This window comes from Neoarius graeffei, chromosome 13 (assembly GCF_027579695.1).
Source record: "Neoarius graeffei isolate fNeoGra1 chromosome 13, fNeoGra1.pri, whole genome shotgun sequence".
Lineage (NCBI taxonomy): Eukaryota > Metazoa > Chordata > Actinopteri > Siluriformes > Ariidae > Neoarius > Neoarius graeffei.
This window is the reverse complement of record NC_083581.1, coordinates 45,319,623-45,336,571: the sequence shown is the minus strand read 5'-3', so window position 1 is coordinate 45,336,571 and position 16,949 is coordinate 45,319,623.

Below are 16,949 nucleotides of genomic sequence, written 5' to 3'. Positions count from 1 at the left end.
ATCGACCTGATTTTTGATGGCTTTTGACCGTATGACATTCATCTGTATGTACAAATGTACGTACAAATGACGAACATGTACCACCACAGGGAAGCCAACGTATGTCGTAAACATTTGACCACCGGACAATGAAATTTGTTTCTTTATTTAAATAAGATTTTTTTTTATCCAACGCTTATTTTTAATTTGCTTTTTTTTTAATCATGCGGGATTATTTACTAACACATTTTACGGAAAATATTCACAACAGTTTCATATAAAACTAGTTAAATCAGTTTCTTAGTTCATTAGCTTGTTGGACAATTGAGAGCTTCTGTCATGTAAGGGCGATAGAGGGATATAATCACAGGAAAAGTTTTATTGAAATCACACTCGCAAACAGATCTAAACATAGACAAAGGCAGAGTCAAAAAACAGGCAGTGGTGGAGCAAAGCACAGACAGGATATATCAGCAGTAACATAACACTCAAAGTACAAAAACACAAACAGGGTCAAAATCAGAAAAAAAACATACATCATACAAGTCTTTTGCAAAGGTTACATCTGGCAGCCATGTCCTAAAGGTCAGAGAAGCAGCCTTAGCCCCAAAGGGTCACTGGTTCAATTTTCTGGACTGGCAGGAAAATCCATGGCTGAAGTGCCCTTGAGCAAGGCACCTAACCACCAACTGCTCCCCATGTGCTGGGCATGTGAGCATCTGCTAAATGCCTATGATGTAATGTAATGTCAGTGTGTTACTGAGAGTCTTTGTGTGTTTATGCTGTGATTGAGCTGTAATCCTGAACAGGCGCAGGTTCATTAGCGCGTGCGTACGCTTTGCACTCTGCGGCTGTGTGCTCCGAGTGCCAATGCATGTGGAAGTGAAAGATGTAACCAGACAACTGTTTGACATATCAAGTTTGATAATTGATCATAACTATATAGTAACGATGTACAAAGTGAAAGTGCTGGCTTACTGCTGTTCACCAGGCACCCAGCAGAACCACACCAGAATAAATGTGTTGTTATATCTGGCACATGGTGTTAGGGCTGTGCGATATGGGAAAAAATGAATATCCTGATACATTTTCTCCATTTCACGATATACGATATATATCTCGATATATTTAAATCTCCTCTAAAGGACCCCATGAAATCTAACTTTTACTCCTTACTGTTTTCACTACAGTCCCTGCAGATTAAATAACATTCTTGGTTAACTTTACAGGTGGTTTTCAACAACACATTTTAAATTTTCATGTTAGTGATTAATCACAATTGAATTGAAATAAGACTATTTTTATTCAACAAAGATGTGGCACAAACTGCAAAAACAATCTTGAAAATTGCAACAAAGGGGCAATACAATACAGAGCTGCTCAGAGCTCAAATCAATAAAGTGCAAGCTCAACACTGAGAAAGACATTTAGCCTAAATAAGAAAAGTGCTCTTTCATTAAATTATTTAAAAAAAAAAAAAAGATCTCCAAGCTATTAACCTGACTACTGAGAACCACTGGAACATTCACAATAGAGAGAGAGATTGAGGGAGAGAAGAGAGAGATCTGCAAAACATCATTTTTCTCTTTGCACACTTTTGAACTGAATGTTTTCTGGCTCTGCCTCTCAGATGTGTATAATTCCGGTATTGCCTTCTCTGTAAAATGTCTGCGACCAGGCAACTCATGTTTGGGATCGAGTGTGTTTAGTAATTTTTGGAAGCCTGGTTTTTCCACTATACTAATTGGGATCATGTCTTCGGCAATGAAGTTAGTGCTTGCATCCGTTATAGCTCTCCATCTCTGACTTGTTTTCTCATATGGGGTGGCTTTGGAGAACGAGGCCGCTATGGTCATTTGTTTAGCTTGTGGGGGGGTTTTAGCTCGTGGGCAAGTAGTTCGGAGTTTAAGAGACTCTTCATACTGTACCGGGTGCGTTTTCAGGTGATGGAACATATTTGTTGTGCTGCTGCCTTTCGTGATGACAGGTTTTTTTGCACACTTTACAAACTGGCATTTGCTGTTCCACGTCCTCCTCGCGATATCCAAAAAATACCAGATGAATGACCCCTTACTAGTTCTTTTAGGAACCAATTCATCAGCTTCCATTTTTAATTTGTCACTGAAATTGACAGAGCTTACACGGTAGCCTATGCAGCACCAGCGATTGCACGAACTGAGTCAGCGCTGTAAACCGGAACTAGGAAACTAGAAAATCTTCCCGCAAGTTCCTTTCAGCACCGAGATGTCGCCCAGAATTGGTTGGCGAGTGCGTGACATTATTGTTTTCTTTACCCTTAGGCAGCCTCTCACATTACTGCCTGAGGGACAGGGAGAAAACCACCAGAAAAGGTTTGAAACAAACACAATGTCAAGGACCAGACAGGAGAGGAGATCAAATGCACTCGAACCACAGTTTATTAATAACAGGGGAAAAGGGAGTTGGGAGAATGTGTGTGAAGTTCAGTGGCAGGAGGACTGAGAGGCTGGTGGTGACATCTGAGGTCTCCCATCCAAGTACTGACCAGGCCCAACCCTGATTAGCTTCTGAGATCAGACAAGAGCAGGCATAGTCAGAGAGGTGTGGCTGTAGGCTAACAGCTCTTGGGTTTCAGGCAGTCTCCCAGCAAGCAGTCCCTCAGCAGGCAGAAGATAGAGAGCAGGCTGGAACATTCATTCATTCATTATCTCTAGCCGCTTTATCCTTCTACAGGGTCGCAGGCAAGCTGGAGCCTATCCCAGCTGACTACGGGCGAAAGGCGGGGTACACCCTGGACAAGTTGCCAGGTCATCACAGGGCTGACACATAGACACAGACAACCATTCACACTCACATTCACACCTACGGTCAATTTAGAGTCACCAGTTAACCTAACCTGCATGTCTTTGGACTGTGGGGGAAACCGGAGCACCCGGAGGAAACCCACGCGGACACGGGGAGAACATGCAAACTCCGCACAGAAAGGCCCTCGCCAGCCCCGGGGCTCGAACCCAGGACCTTCTTGCTGTGAGGCAACAGTGCTAACCACTACACCACCGTGCCGCCCCAGGCTGGAACACAGAGTCACAAATCAGGTAGCAAGATAGGGGACAGAAATGCAGGGTCAGGTTACCAGGGCAGAAGAGTAGGGCTCCAGGCAGGGCTGCTCACACCAGGCAGATGGAGAGGCAGGTGAGCAGCAGGGCTGGGCGAGCTGGAGATCAGGCGAAGGTACAGGAGAGGCAGGCAAGAGGCAGAGTCGACAGGACAGAAGGCAGATCAGGTTACCGGGGCTGGAGAGCAGACAGAGTCAGACAGAACAGAATATCTTCAGGAGTCAGAGTAGTAGGAACACAGAGCAGGTTATGACACTGAGAGTTGCAGATGATCTGACACAGAAGCTTGGGAGGACTGCAGTATAAATACACACAGGGGGAAAGCAGGTGATCGGCAACAGCCAATGACAGTCACTGAAAGTTAATAAGAGGAAGTGAGTGCGGGCATGGCTGGTAAAGCTGAGTGGAGATGTTACCTGAAGAGAGAAGCCCACAGGTAGGACCATGACAGAACCCCCCCCCCCCCCCCCCCAAGGGACGGCTCCAGAAGTCCCTAGCCAAAGATCCACAAAGACGGGCGGGAGGAGGGGGAATACCGGTGGAGGGTCAGAACTCCTCTGACTGGTCAGTGTCTAAGGCCTCAGGATCTGGTTCAGAATCGGACTCAGGGACAGTAGCGGTTGGCGCATCGTCCTTCCGACAAGGACCCTTTGGTCGACCCCTCCGGCTGGTCCGGATGCAGGCGATGAAAGGTGCTGATGAGGGCCCTAGGGTTGCATGACGCCATGCACCGAAGTGCCTTCTCCAACTCCTGGTTAGTACGCTCTGACTGGCCGTTTGACTGGGGTCGGAATCTGGAGGTGAGGCTGGCGGTGGCCCCGAGTAGGTGACAGAACTCCTTCCAGAAAGAGGAGGTGAATTGCGGCCCCCGGTCCGAAACGATGTCCTTGGGCAGCCCATGGATGCGGAAGACATGCTGCAGGACGATCTGGGTGGTCTCTTTGGCCGACGGTAGTTTTGGGAGGGGAACAAAGTGTGCCATCTTGCTAAAGCGGTCCACGATGGTGAGTATGACCGTCATCCCGTTAGAAGGGGGCAGACCCGTAACAAAATCCAGGGAAATGTGGGACCAGGGTCGCAGAGGCTGGAGCAAACCGGCAGGAGGCCGGCTGGAGGACTTATTTTGATTACAGGTAGGGCAGGCTTGGACGAAGTCTTGCACATCCCTGCTCATAGTAGGCCACCAGAACCATTGGGCGAGCAGGTAGTAGGTGCGAGTGGAACCAGGGTGGCAGGCTAGATGGGAGTCGTGTCCCCATTGTATAACCTGGGATCGCAGGTCTTCAGGAACAAAGAAGTGACTTGCGGGGCATGCACTGGGGCTGGGTTGGTCACGGAGGGCCTCCCGCACTCGTTCTTCGATGTCCCAGGTCAGAGCAGCAACGATACAGGGGTCAGGTAGGATGGGAGCCGGATCCTTGGAGGGGGCATCATCCTTCTGGAACTGGTGGGACAGTGCGTCAGGCTTGGTGTTGCGAGATCCGGGCCAGTACGAAAGGGTGAAATTGAATCTGGTGAAAAAGAGAGTCCAGCGGGCCTGTCTGGGGTTGAGTCGTTTGGCGTTGCGGATGTATTCCAGATTCTTATGGTCTGTCCAGACCAGGAATGGGACTACGCACCCCTCCAGCCATTGACGCCATTCCTCCAGGGCGAGCTTGACCGCCAGCAGTTCCTGGGTTGCCTATGTCGTAATTGCGTTCGGCCGGTGATAGCCGGTGGGAGAAGAATGCACAGGGGTGGAGTTTGTTGTCATCTGCTGACCTCTGTGAGAGCACTGCCCTGACTCCCACCTCCGAGGCGTCCACCTCTACAATGAATTGCCACTCCGCATCTGGCATCCAGAGGACGGGAGCAATGGTGAACCAAGCCTTGAGGGTGGCAAAGGCTTCGTTGGCAGCCGGGGTCCAGGCAAAGGGCTGTTTGGTGCTGGTCAAGGCGGTGAGGGGTGACGCAATGGTGCTGTAATTACGAATGAATTTCCTGTAGAAATTTGCGAAGCCCAGGAACTGCTGAAGCTTCTTCCTGCTCTCTGGTACTGGCCATGAAGTCACTGCTGAGACTTTGGCAGGGTCCATCTGGATGCTCCCATCTGCCACGATGTACCCCAGGAACCCCACAGACTTGGCATGAAACTCACATTTCTCTGCCTTGACAAAGAGGGAGTTTTCAAGGAGACGACGGAGCACTTGCTGGACATGCTGGGTGTGTTCGGACAGGGTTTGGGAGAAGATCAGGATGTCGTCGAGGAAAACGAACACGAACTTGTTCAACATATCTCGCAGGACATCATTCACCAGAGCCTGGAATACTGTTGGTGCGTTGGTAAGGCCAAACGGCATCACCCGGTATTCATAATGACTGGTGGGGGTGTTGAACGCGGTCTTCCACTCGTCTCCCTCCCTTATCCGAGCCAGGTGGTAGGCATTCCAGAGATCGAGTTTGGTGAAAAACGTGGCTCCCTGGAGCAGCTCGAAGGCAGAGGTGAGCAGTGGGAGAGGGTATCGGTTCTTGACGGTGATGTCGTTGAGACCCCTGTAATCGATGCAGGGCCGCAGGGATCCATCCCTCTTTCCCACGAAGAAGAACCCAGCGCCGGCGGGAGAGGAGGATGGACGGATGAGGCCGGCAGCCAGAGAGTCACTGATGTAGTCCTCCATCGCCTTCCTTTCCGGGGCGGACAGAGAGTAGAGACGGCCCTTGGGTGGTGTAGTGCCTAGGAGGAGATCAATGGCGCAGTCGTAGGGCCAGTGAGGAGGCAAGGAAGTGGCCTTGGCTTTGCTGAATACCTCCCGAAGGCCGTGATAACACACTGGGACATTAGTGAGGTCGGGGGCAGAGCTGGCAGGTGGAGTACGGGGGTTTAGAGTAGCGGCTCGTAAGCAGGTCCAGTGGCAGTCCTTGCCCCATTCTCTTATCACTCCAGTGGCCCAGTCGAGGTGAGGATTGTGCTGGCGGAGCCATGGATAGCCCAGGATGAGAGGTTGGCTGGGGGAACGGAGCAGGTGAAACTGAATGGTTTCGTGGTGGTTGCCTGACAGAGTCATTGGAACAGGGGCAGTGAGGCGGGTGACGGTGCCAAGGAGATGGCCATCCAGCGCCCTGGCTGGAACGGGAGAGGATAAGTAATGGCTTTGCAGACCCAACTGGCGCACAAGCTCGGTGTCCATGATGTTAGCCTCGGCACCAGAGTCAACCAGGGCGGCTAGGGTGTGGGTGGAATCCAACAGACGAAGACAAACTTGGAGCATAGGTTTCTGGCTGGTGGAGGAATGGATGGTCATTGAGCTCAGCTGGGCCCCTCCTATGTCCGGTGAGCTCGGGCTTTTACTGGGCAAGAGGCAGCACGGTGACCGTCACCCTCACAGTACAGGCACAGATTGGAGGTGATCCGATGCTGGCGCTCTGCCGGGCTGAGGGAAGCACGGCCGATCTCCATGAGCTCTGACTGGTCCAGAAGGCTCAGCGGAGAAGCAGCAGGAGACGTGGAAGGGGTTGGGTTACTCTGTGCACTGGTGACTGACTGAGTCTGGCGGGCCCTCTCTCATCGGTGGGTCTGGACCCGGCGGTCAATGCGGACGGCCAGGGCAATGGCCTCATCGAGTGTCGATGGTTGTTCGTACGTGACCAGATCGTCCTTCATGTAGTCGGCCAGGCTGTGCAAAAAGGCGTCCACCAGCGCCTGCATGTTCCACTTGCTGCGCCGGGCCAAGGTCCGGAAATCGATCGAGTAGTCAGCCACTGTTCGTCTGCCTTGGTGAATACTCATCAGTCCTCCGGATGCCTCTGCTGACGACAAGCCCAGGTCGAAGACCTTAGTTATCTCCGCTGCAAACAGGGAGAAGGAGGCACACGCCGGTGTCCGGTGTTCATACTCAGCAGTCCCCCACAGGCGGGCGCGGCCAGTCAAACGAGTGATGATGAAGGCCACCTCCGATGCGAAGGTTCTGGGCTGCAGGTCTAACAGCAACCGGCAGCTGGTCAGGAAAGCACGAGCTTGGGAGGGGGTCACCGTCAAAACGCTCCAGACTGCCGACCTTGGGTTCCGGGGCATCGAGTGCAGCAGGAGTACCTCCCGGAGCTGGCACGTCAGCGGCAGCAGTGGTTGACTCGGAAGAGCAGGGGGTGCTAGGGCGGTGAGCAGCTGGAGTGCTTGGTCCAGTCGTTGTTGCCTAAGCTGGATCAGGGCTGCAATGTCGGCAGACATCCGACTGACATCTCCTTCAGTGTGCTGCAGAGGGTTCAGGCGCTGACTCCATGTCGTAGTCAGATCATTCTGTCAAGGACCAGACAGGAGAGGAGATCAAATGCACTTGAACCACAGTTTATTAATAACAGGGGAAAAGGGAGAATGTGTGTGTGAAGTTCAGCAGCAAGAGGCTGGTGGGAGCATGGTGGTGACATCTGAGGTCTCCCATCCAAGTACTGACCAGGCCCAACCCTGCTTAGCTTCTGTGATCAGACAGGATCAGGCATAGTCAGAGAAGTGTGGCTACAGGCTGATAGCTCTTGGGTTTCAGGCAGTCTCCCAGCAAGCAGTCCCTCAGCAGGCAGAAGATAGAGAGCAGGCTGGAACACAGAGTCACAAATCAGGTAGCAAGATAGGGGACAGAAATGCAGGGTCAGGTTACCAGGGCAGAAGTGTAGGGCTCCAGGCAGGGCTGCTCACACCAGGCAGATGGAGAGGCAGGTGAGCAGCAGGGCTGGGCGAGCTGGAGATCAGGCGAAGGTACAGGAGAGGCAGGCAAGAGGCAGAGTCGACAGGACAGAAGGCAGATCAGGTTACCGGGGCTGGAGAGCAGACAGAGTCAGACGGAACAGAATATCTTCAGGAGTCAGAGTAGTAGGAACACAGAGCAGGTTATCATGCTGAGAGTTGCAGACAATCTGACACAGAAGCTTGGGAGGACTGCATTATAAATACACACAGGGGGAAAGCAGGTGATCGGCAACAGCCAATGACAGTCACTGAAAGTTAATAAGAGGAAGTGAGTGCGGGCATGGCCGGTAATGCTGAGTGGAGATGTTACCTGAAGAGAGAAGCCCACAGGTAGGACCATGACACACGAAACAAATGCAAGTCGGAAGATGACCATAAAATACTCGATAGTTACGATATAATAACTTTATGTATTGCACACAGAATTTTCGGCGATATATCGAGTATATTCGATATATTGCACAGCCCTACATGGTGTCAAAGAAAGGAATAAATATGTATTCAAAACTATAGTGCATATTTCATTATTGGTATCACTATCACAAGACAATGCAGCAATTTATTGACGTGAAATACACTACACTACACAATTTCATGGTTAATAATAATGGCACGGTGGTGTAGTGGTTAGCGCTGGTGCCTCACAGCAAGAAGGTCTAGGTTCGAGCCCTGTGGCTGGCGAGGGCCTTTCTGTGTGGAGTTTGCATGTTCAAAGGTAACTTTATTGTCCCCAAGGGGCAATTATTTGTGCAGCCAGCAGACAGGACAAGACACACAAAAATACAGCAAAAACATAAAATACCCACAATACTAAAACACAGTAATAAATAAAAACTAAAAAAAATACATTTAAAATAATTCAGACAAATTATTTAAAATGGAGATGGAAGATGTGATAAAAGAATTCCTGAGTCTATTTGACCTACATCTGGGCATGGAGTACCTGCGGCCTGAGGGGGGTAGCTTGAACTGGCAAGACAAGGGGTGGCTAGAATCAGCTGCAATAGATTGGGCCTTCTTTGCCACTCTGTTTGAATAGATGTGGGAGAGAGTGGGGAAGTTGATGCCAGCAATCTTGCTACATGTCTTGACAATGCTCTCTAGTCTGTTTTTGTTTCTCATAGACAAACAACCAAACCAGCAGATAAAACAGAAGGTTAAAACAGACTCAATAAAACAGGAATAAAACATTCTCATAAAAGTGGGATCAATGTTAAAATTTCTCACTTTGCGATAAAAGTACATGCGTTGATGGGCTTTGGCACATACAGCCTCAGAGTGTGATTCAAAACATAACTTGCTGTCAATTATTGTGCCAAGGTACTTGTACTCTTGTACTATCTCAACAAGTTGACCATCTATGGTAGTAGACGGAAGAGGGGGGCACTTTTTCCTAAAATCAATGACTAATTCTTTGGTCTTGGAGACATTTATGTTTAAAAAGGAGCACTTACATCAATCGCTGAAATCCTTCACTACTGGTCCATGTTCAATCACACTTTCATCCAGAAGAGAGACAATAACAGAGTCATCCGCAAATTTAAAAATCTGACTTCCATCATATTGGGAACGGCATTCATTTGTATATAAAACAAAGAGGAGAGGGGAGAGGACACATCCTTGGGGGGAGCCAGTAGAGGATAAGAGATTACCAGATAGGACACCATTTACTTTAACCCTTTGGGATCTGGAGGTTAAAAAGTCAACTAGCCAGGCTATAAGCCCTGGGTTAATGTTGTGTGTCTTTAAAAGTCTGTCTGCTAAAATGTGAGGTTGAATACAATTAAAAGCTGATGAAAAATCAATAAACAATAAACGTGCAAATTTCTTTGCACCTTCCAAGTGGTTAAGAACTGTATTAAGCAGGCTACCTGTAGCGTCCTCAACCCCCCTACCTGCCCTATAGGCAAATTGTAAGGGGTCAAGTTGGGGATGAATTATATCCAAAATTTCCTGTTTAATAATTTTCTCAAAAGCTTTCATAATAAGGGATGTGAGGGCCACTGGTCTAAAATCATTTAGTGATTTACAGTGGGGCAAAAAAGTATTTAGTCAGCCACCAATTGTGCAAGTTCTCCCACTTTAAAAGATGAGAGAGGCCTGTAATTTTCATCATAGGTACACTTCAACTATGAGAGACAGAATGGGGGGAAAGAATCCAGGAAATCACATTGTAGGATTTTTAATGAATTAATTGGTAAATTCCTCAGTAAAATAAGTATTTGGTCACCTACAAACAAGCAAGATTTCTGGCTAACACAGACCTGTAACTTCTTCTTTAAGAGGCTCCTCTATCCTCCACTCGTTACCTGTATTAATGGCACCTGTTTGAACTCATTATCAGTATAAAAGACACCTGTCCACAACCTCAAACAGTCACACTCCAAACTCCACTATGGCCAAGACCAAAGAGCTGTCAAAGGACACCAGAAACAAAACTGTAGACCTGCACCAGGCTGGGAAGATTGAATCTGCAATAGGTAAGCAGCTTGGTATGAAGAAATCAACTGTGGGAGCAATTATTAGAAAATGGAAGACATACAAGACCACTGATAATCTCCTTCGATCTGGGGCTCCACGCAAGATCTCACCCCGTGGGGTCAAAATGATCACAAGAACGGTAAGCAAAAATCCCAGAACCACACGGGGGGACCTAGTGAATGACCTGCAGAGAGCTGGGACCAAAGTAACAAAGGCTACCATCAGTAACACACTATGCCGCCAGGGACTCAAATCTTGCAGTGCCAGACGTGTCCCCCTGCTTAAGCCAGTACATGTCCAGGTTCATCTGAAGTTTGCTAGAGAGCATTTGGATGATCCAGAAGAGGATTGGGAGAATGTCATATGGTCAGATGAAACCAAAATATAAATTTTGGTAAAAACTCAACTTGTCATGTTTGGAGGAGAAAGAATGCTGAGTTGCATCCAAAGAACACCATACCTACTGTGAAGCATGGGGGTGGAAACATCATGTTTTGGGGCTGTTTTTCTGCAAAGAGACCAGGACGACTGATCCGTGTAAAGGAAAGAATGAATGGGGCCATGTATTGTGAGATTTTGAGTGAAAACCTCCTTCCATCAGCAAGGGCATTGAAGATGAAACATGGCTGGGTCTTTCAGCATGACAATGATCCCAAACACACCGCCCGGGCAATGAAGGAGGGGCTTCGTAAGAAGCATTTCAAGGTGCTGGAGTGGCCTAGCCAGTCTCCAGATTTCAACCCCATAGAAAATCTTTGGAGGGAGTTGAAAGTCCATGTTGCCCAGCGACAGCCCCAAAACATCACTGCTCTAGAGGAGATCTGCATGGAGGAATGGGCCAAAATACCAGCAACAGTGTGTGAAAACCTTGTGAAGACTTACAGAAAACGTTTGACCTCTGTCATTGCCAACAAAGGGTATATAACAAAGTATTGAGATGAACTTTTGTTATTGACCAAATACTTATTTTCCACCATAATTTGCAAATAAATTCTTTAAAAATCAGACAATGTGATTTTCTGGATTTTTTTTTTCTCATTTTGTCTCTCATAGTTGAGGTGTACCTATGATGAAAATTACAGGCCTCTCTCATCTTTTTTAAGTGGGAGAACTTGCACAATTGGTGGCTGACTAAATACTTTTTTGCCCCACTGTAGGTCCTTTAGTCTTGGGTACGGGCACGATCACTGACTCTTTCCAAAGGTGAGGAACCTGATGTGATTGGAGAGACTTATTAAAGATGAAAGCAAATATGTCAGACAGTGGCTCTGCACAGCTTTTAAGGAGATGGCCACCAATATTGTCTGGACCAGGGCTCTTCCTTTCTTTCACCCCCCTAAGGACCTTATAAACTCTGTCCTTATCAATAGTGATGGCAACAGGTTGCTCTGCACCTAGTTCCCTGTACACAGACAATTCCTGAGTAAAATCATGAATATCAAAACGGTTATAAAAGGTGTTCAAATCATCTGCAAGCTCAGAATCTGTCTTGCCATCAAAAGAGAGGACTTTTTTATGATTGGATTGCAAGCCCATCATTGACTTCATACCATCCCAAGCGGGGCGTGACTTGCCACTACTCAATAGGGATTCAACTTTATCTTTATATTTAAGTTTGGCTAATTTGAGCTCCCTCTTGACTTGCTTCTGCAAATCTTTATAGACGGTGATATCCCCCTGATTAAAGCTAATATTCCTTTGATTAATAATACTCTTAATGGATTTTGACACCCATGGTTTGTTATTTGGAAAAATGAAGATGGCCTTTTTAGGAATTATTTCATTTTCACAGAAACTTATATAAGCAGAAACAGTCTCAACAAGTTCATCCAAGTTAGAACATGATTCCTTGAATAAATCCCAGTCAGTGCATGAGTAACAGTCCAATAATTCCTGTGTGGATTCCTCAGACCAGACCGGAACCAAACGTCGCTCAGGTTTTGTTCTCCTCAGGACAGTTTTGTAAACCGGAACCAAATAAACAACATTATGGTCGGACAAACCGAGCGGAGCTCTACTAAAGGACCTGTAGGCTCTTTTAACTGTCCCATAGCAAAGGTCTAAACATTTCATATGTCTTGTAGGACAGGTGACGTATTGAGAAAAGTTACTTAGCGACTTTCCAATCCTACAATGATTAAAGTCGCCCATTATAAAATTCGGCGCATCAGGGGCGATGCTTTGCAGCCTTTGCACCGTCTGTGCTATTACCCTAGATGCAATATCAGCGTTCGCCCTCGGATGAATGTAAACAAGTGTGACAAATATTTGTGGAAACTCTCTCGGCAAGTAGTGAGGACGGAGAGAGACAGACATAAGCTCAATGTCATGGGCGCACACAGTTTCTCTGACCGCAACTGTGTTGCACCAGTTCTTATTAACGTACAAGCACAGACCACCACCAAGTGATTTTCCTGTTGCTGCCAGGTCCCTGTCAAGTCGCAACGGTACTCCAAAACCATCGATTTCCAAGTCGGGCTGGAGATCCTGCTCCTTGAGCCACGTCTCAGTCAGTGCAATAAGGCAGGCATTCCTATAGTCCGATATGAATCTAACATTTGCTTGGAGTTCATCCACCTTACTCCGGAGGGATTGTACATTGGCGAGGATTATCAAGGGGAGAGGGATCCTCCAGTGACCCTGTCTTTTGAGCCTCTGGCGGACCCCACTGCGGCTACCTCTTCTCCTCGCCCTTGTTGGCCTCGTCCCCTGGTCTCCCCGTGTCCGCGTGGGTTTCCTCCGGGTGCTCCGGTTTCCCCCACAGTCCAAAGACATGCAGGTTAGGTTAACTGGTGACTCTAAATTGACCGTAGGTGTGAATGTGAGTGTGAATGGTTGTCTGTGTCTATGTGTCAGCCCTGTGATGACCTGGCGACTTGTCCAGGGTGTACCCCGCCTTTCGCCCGTAGTCAGCTCAGCTGGGATAGGCTCCAGCTTGCCTGCGACCCTGTAGAACAGGATAAAGCAGCTAGAGATAATGAGATGAGATAATAGTAGTAATAATAATACATTTTATTTATAAGCGCCTTTCAAGACACTCAAGGACACTGTACAATCAGACCCTCCAGGATTTCGCGATGTTGCGATTTGCAACTTCAACGCAAATTCAACCAATCCCCGCGAATTCAGGGCGGTGTTGCAATTATATCCAATCACCATAACTTTCCCGCAAATTTGACCAATCGTTGACGTCGTCTTGAGGTGACGTCGACAAACTCCCTTCCGCCTTACTTCCATGTATACGTTCAAGAGAAGCAGCATGTGCGCAGTGTTGCCAGATTGGGCGGATTTAAGTGTATTTTGGCAGGTTTTGAACATATTTTCGGCTGGAAAACGTCAGCAGTATCTGGCAACACTGCTGCGAGTCAGTGTTTATATCGGCTTAAATTCTGTTACTGAAAGTGTGTTATGTTTCCAGTGAAGCACTGTGTGCACTTTACATTATTTTTTTACTTAATACAAGAAATTAATGGATGCCAACATTTTTGCCAAAATGGTATTTTATTTTCCATTGTTTAGGCAGCTTCAGCATCATACTGTGAGATTCTGTTCAAATTGTTTTTTTCTTCTATGAAGCCTGAGCCATTTATTTTATTAGTTTATGATTATTGTTTAATTTAGTCTTCAGGAGAGACTGCCTGCACACAGTACTAGTATTAATAGTTTTTTTTTTCTCACATGAAAGCTGAGGCATTTATATTATATTTTAAGGTAACTCCATGTTGTGCTGTGAGGTTGTCTGCACTTTAACTTTTGAACCAACAGGTGCATTTGGATAAGTAAAGCCTATTTTTCTGCATTTTTGTAGTCCTGGTAATCTTTTATATTGGTAAAGATGTTTATAGGACCATTTCTCAGTGTCTTTCTTCTTTTAATCAATAGTTTTTTCAGTAATAACTTAATATTTAACATATATCACTCAATTTTAATCACAAAAAGAGAAAATCGCAACAATTCCTCGCAACTTTCACTTCCTCCCGCAATGTAATCGCAACAAAAACCTAAAAAACACCGCAACTTTCATCGCAATTTTTTGGAAAAGCCCCGCAACATCAGACATTTAGCTCGCAACAATCACAAAAAAGGCCCGCGGAATCCTGGGGCGACTGTACAATGAATAAAAACAACAATAAATAAAATCAACATACATGAAAGACAGACTGGAGCGTGTAATAGAAGTTAAAGTGAGTGAGCAATCTTAAACAGGTGGGTTTTGAGTTTGGACTTGAAGATGGGGAGAGAGTAAGAGCTGCGGATGTGAGCACGGGCGCAGATAGAGGGGGGGATTCGTCCCACCCAGATTTAAATTCACCTCGTTCGGTCCCCCCCACTTATAGGGAGGAAAAAACGTCTATGCTGTCTTTCTTTGCATAAGGCAAACCTCACGGAAAAATCAAAAGACTAATTACCATTCAGTTTATTGAGGTGCACAGCAGTATATACAGTTGCAACTGCGCAGACTGCACAGGTTGCGAGCTCGAGCTTGGTTGCTATGGTTACCCACAAGTTTGACAGGCATATCGGGGACAGCGCCTCCTAGTTCAGGACCCCAACACGGCATGATGAAGGGTGCCAAAAGGCAGAAAACGATTGCATCGTTTTTTCAAAAAAAAAAAAAAAAAAAAAGACTGTAAGTAAACTGTCTCGTCTCGTCTTCTTCCGCTTATCCAGGACCGGGTCGCGGAGGCAGCAGTCTAAGCATGGAAGCCCAAACTTCCCTTTCCCCAGACACCTCGGCCAGCTCCTCGGGAAGAACACCGAGGCGTTCCCAGGCCAGCCGAGAGACATAGTCCCTCCAGCGTGTCCTGGGTCTTCCCCGGGGCCTCCTCCCGGGGGGACATGCCTGGAACACCTCCCCAGGGAGGCGTCCAGGAGGCATCCGAAAAAGATGCCCGAGCCACCTCAGCTGGTTCCTCTCGATGTGGAGGAGCAGCGGCTCTACTCCGAGCTCCTCCCGAGTGACTGTGCTTCTCACCCTATCTCTAAGGGAGCGCCCAGCCACCCTGCGAAGGAAACTCATTTCAGCCGCTTGTATCCGCGATCTTGTTCTTTCTGTCATTACCCAAAGCTCATGACCATAGGTGAGAGTCGGAACGTAGATCGACCGGTAAATTGAGAGCTTCGCCTTTTGGCTCAGCTCCTTCTTCACCACGACGGACCGGTAAAGCGACCGCATCACTGCGGAGGCTGCACCGATCCGCCTGTCGATCTCACGCTCCATCCTTCCCTCACTCGTGAACAAGATCCCGAGATACTTAAACTCCTCCACTTGAGGCAGGACTTCTCCACCAACCTGGAGAGGGCAAGCCACCCTTTTCCGGTCGAGAACCATGGCCTCGGACTTGGAGGTGCTGATTCTCATCCCAGCCGCTTCACACTCGACTGCAAACCGCCCCAGTGCATGCTGAAGGTCCTGGTTTGAAGAAGCCAACAGGACAACATCATCCGCAAAAAGCAGAGATGAAATCCTGTGGTTCCCAAACAGGATTCCTTCCGGCCCCTGGCTGCGCCTAGAAATTCTGTCCATAAAAATTATGAACAGAACCGGTGACAAAGGGCAGCCCTGACGGAGTCCAACATGCACTGGGAACAGGTCTGACTTACTGCCGGCAATGCGAACCAGACTCCTGCTCCGTTCGTACAGGGACCGGACAGCCCTTAGCAAAGAGCCCCGAACCCCATACTCCCGAAGCACCCCCCACAGAATACCACGGGGGACACGGTCGAATGCCTTCTCCAGATCCACAAAGCACATGTGGACTGGTTGGGCAAACTCCCATGAACCCTCGAGCACCCTATGAAGGGTATAGAGCTGGTCCAGTGTTCCGCGACCAGGACGAAAACCGCATTGTTCCTCCTGGATCCGAGGTTCGACTATCGGTCGAATTCTCCTCTCCAGTACCCTGGAGTAAACTTTCCCTGGGAGGCTGAGAAGTGTGATTCCCCTATAATTGGAGCACACTCTCCGGTCCCCTTTCTTAAAAAGAGGGACCACCACCCCAGTCTGCCACTCCAGAGGCACTGTCCCCGACCGCCACGCGATGTTGCAGAGGCGTGTCAACCAAGACAGCCCCACAACATCCAGAGACTTGAGATACTCAGGGCGGATCTCATCCACCCCCGGTGCCTTGCCACCGAGGAGCTTGCAAACCACCTCAGTGACTTCGGCTTGGGTAATGGACGAGTCCACCTCTGAGTCATCAGCCTCAGTCTCCTCAGTGGAAGACATGACGGTGGGATTGAGGAGATCCTCAAAGTATTCCTTCCACCGCCCGACAATGTCCCCAGTCGAGGTCAACAGCTCCCCACCCGCACTGTAAACAGTGTTGGCAGAGTACTGCTTCCCCCTCCTGAGGCGCCGGACGGTTTGCCAGAATTTCTTCGAGGCCGACCGATAGTCCTTCTCCATGGCCTCCCCGAACTCCTCCCAGTTCCGAGTTTTTGCCTCCGCAACTGCCCGAGCTGCAGCACGCCTGGCCTGCCGATACCCGTCGGCTGCCTCAGGAGTCCCGGAGGTCAACATGGCCCGATAGGACTCCTTCTTCAGCTTGACGGCATCCCTTACTTCCGGTGTCCACCACCGGGTTCGGGGATTGCCGCCACGACAGGCACCGGAGACCTTGCGGCCACAGCTCCGAACAGCTGCGTCCACAATGGAGGTAGAGAACATGGTCCAC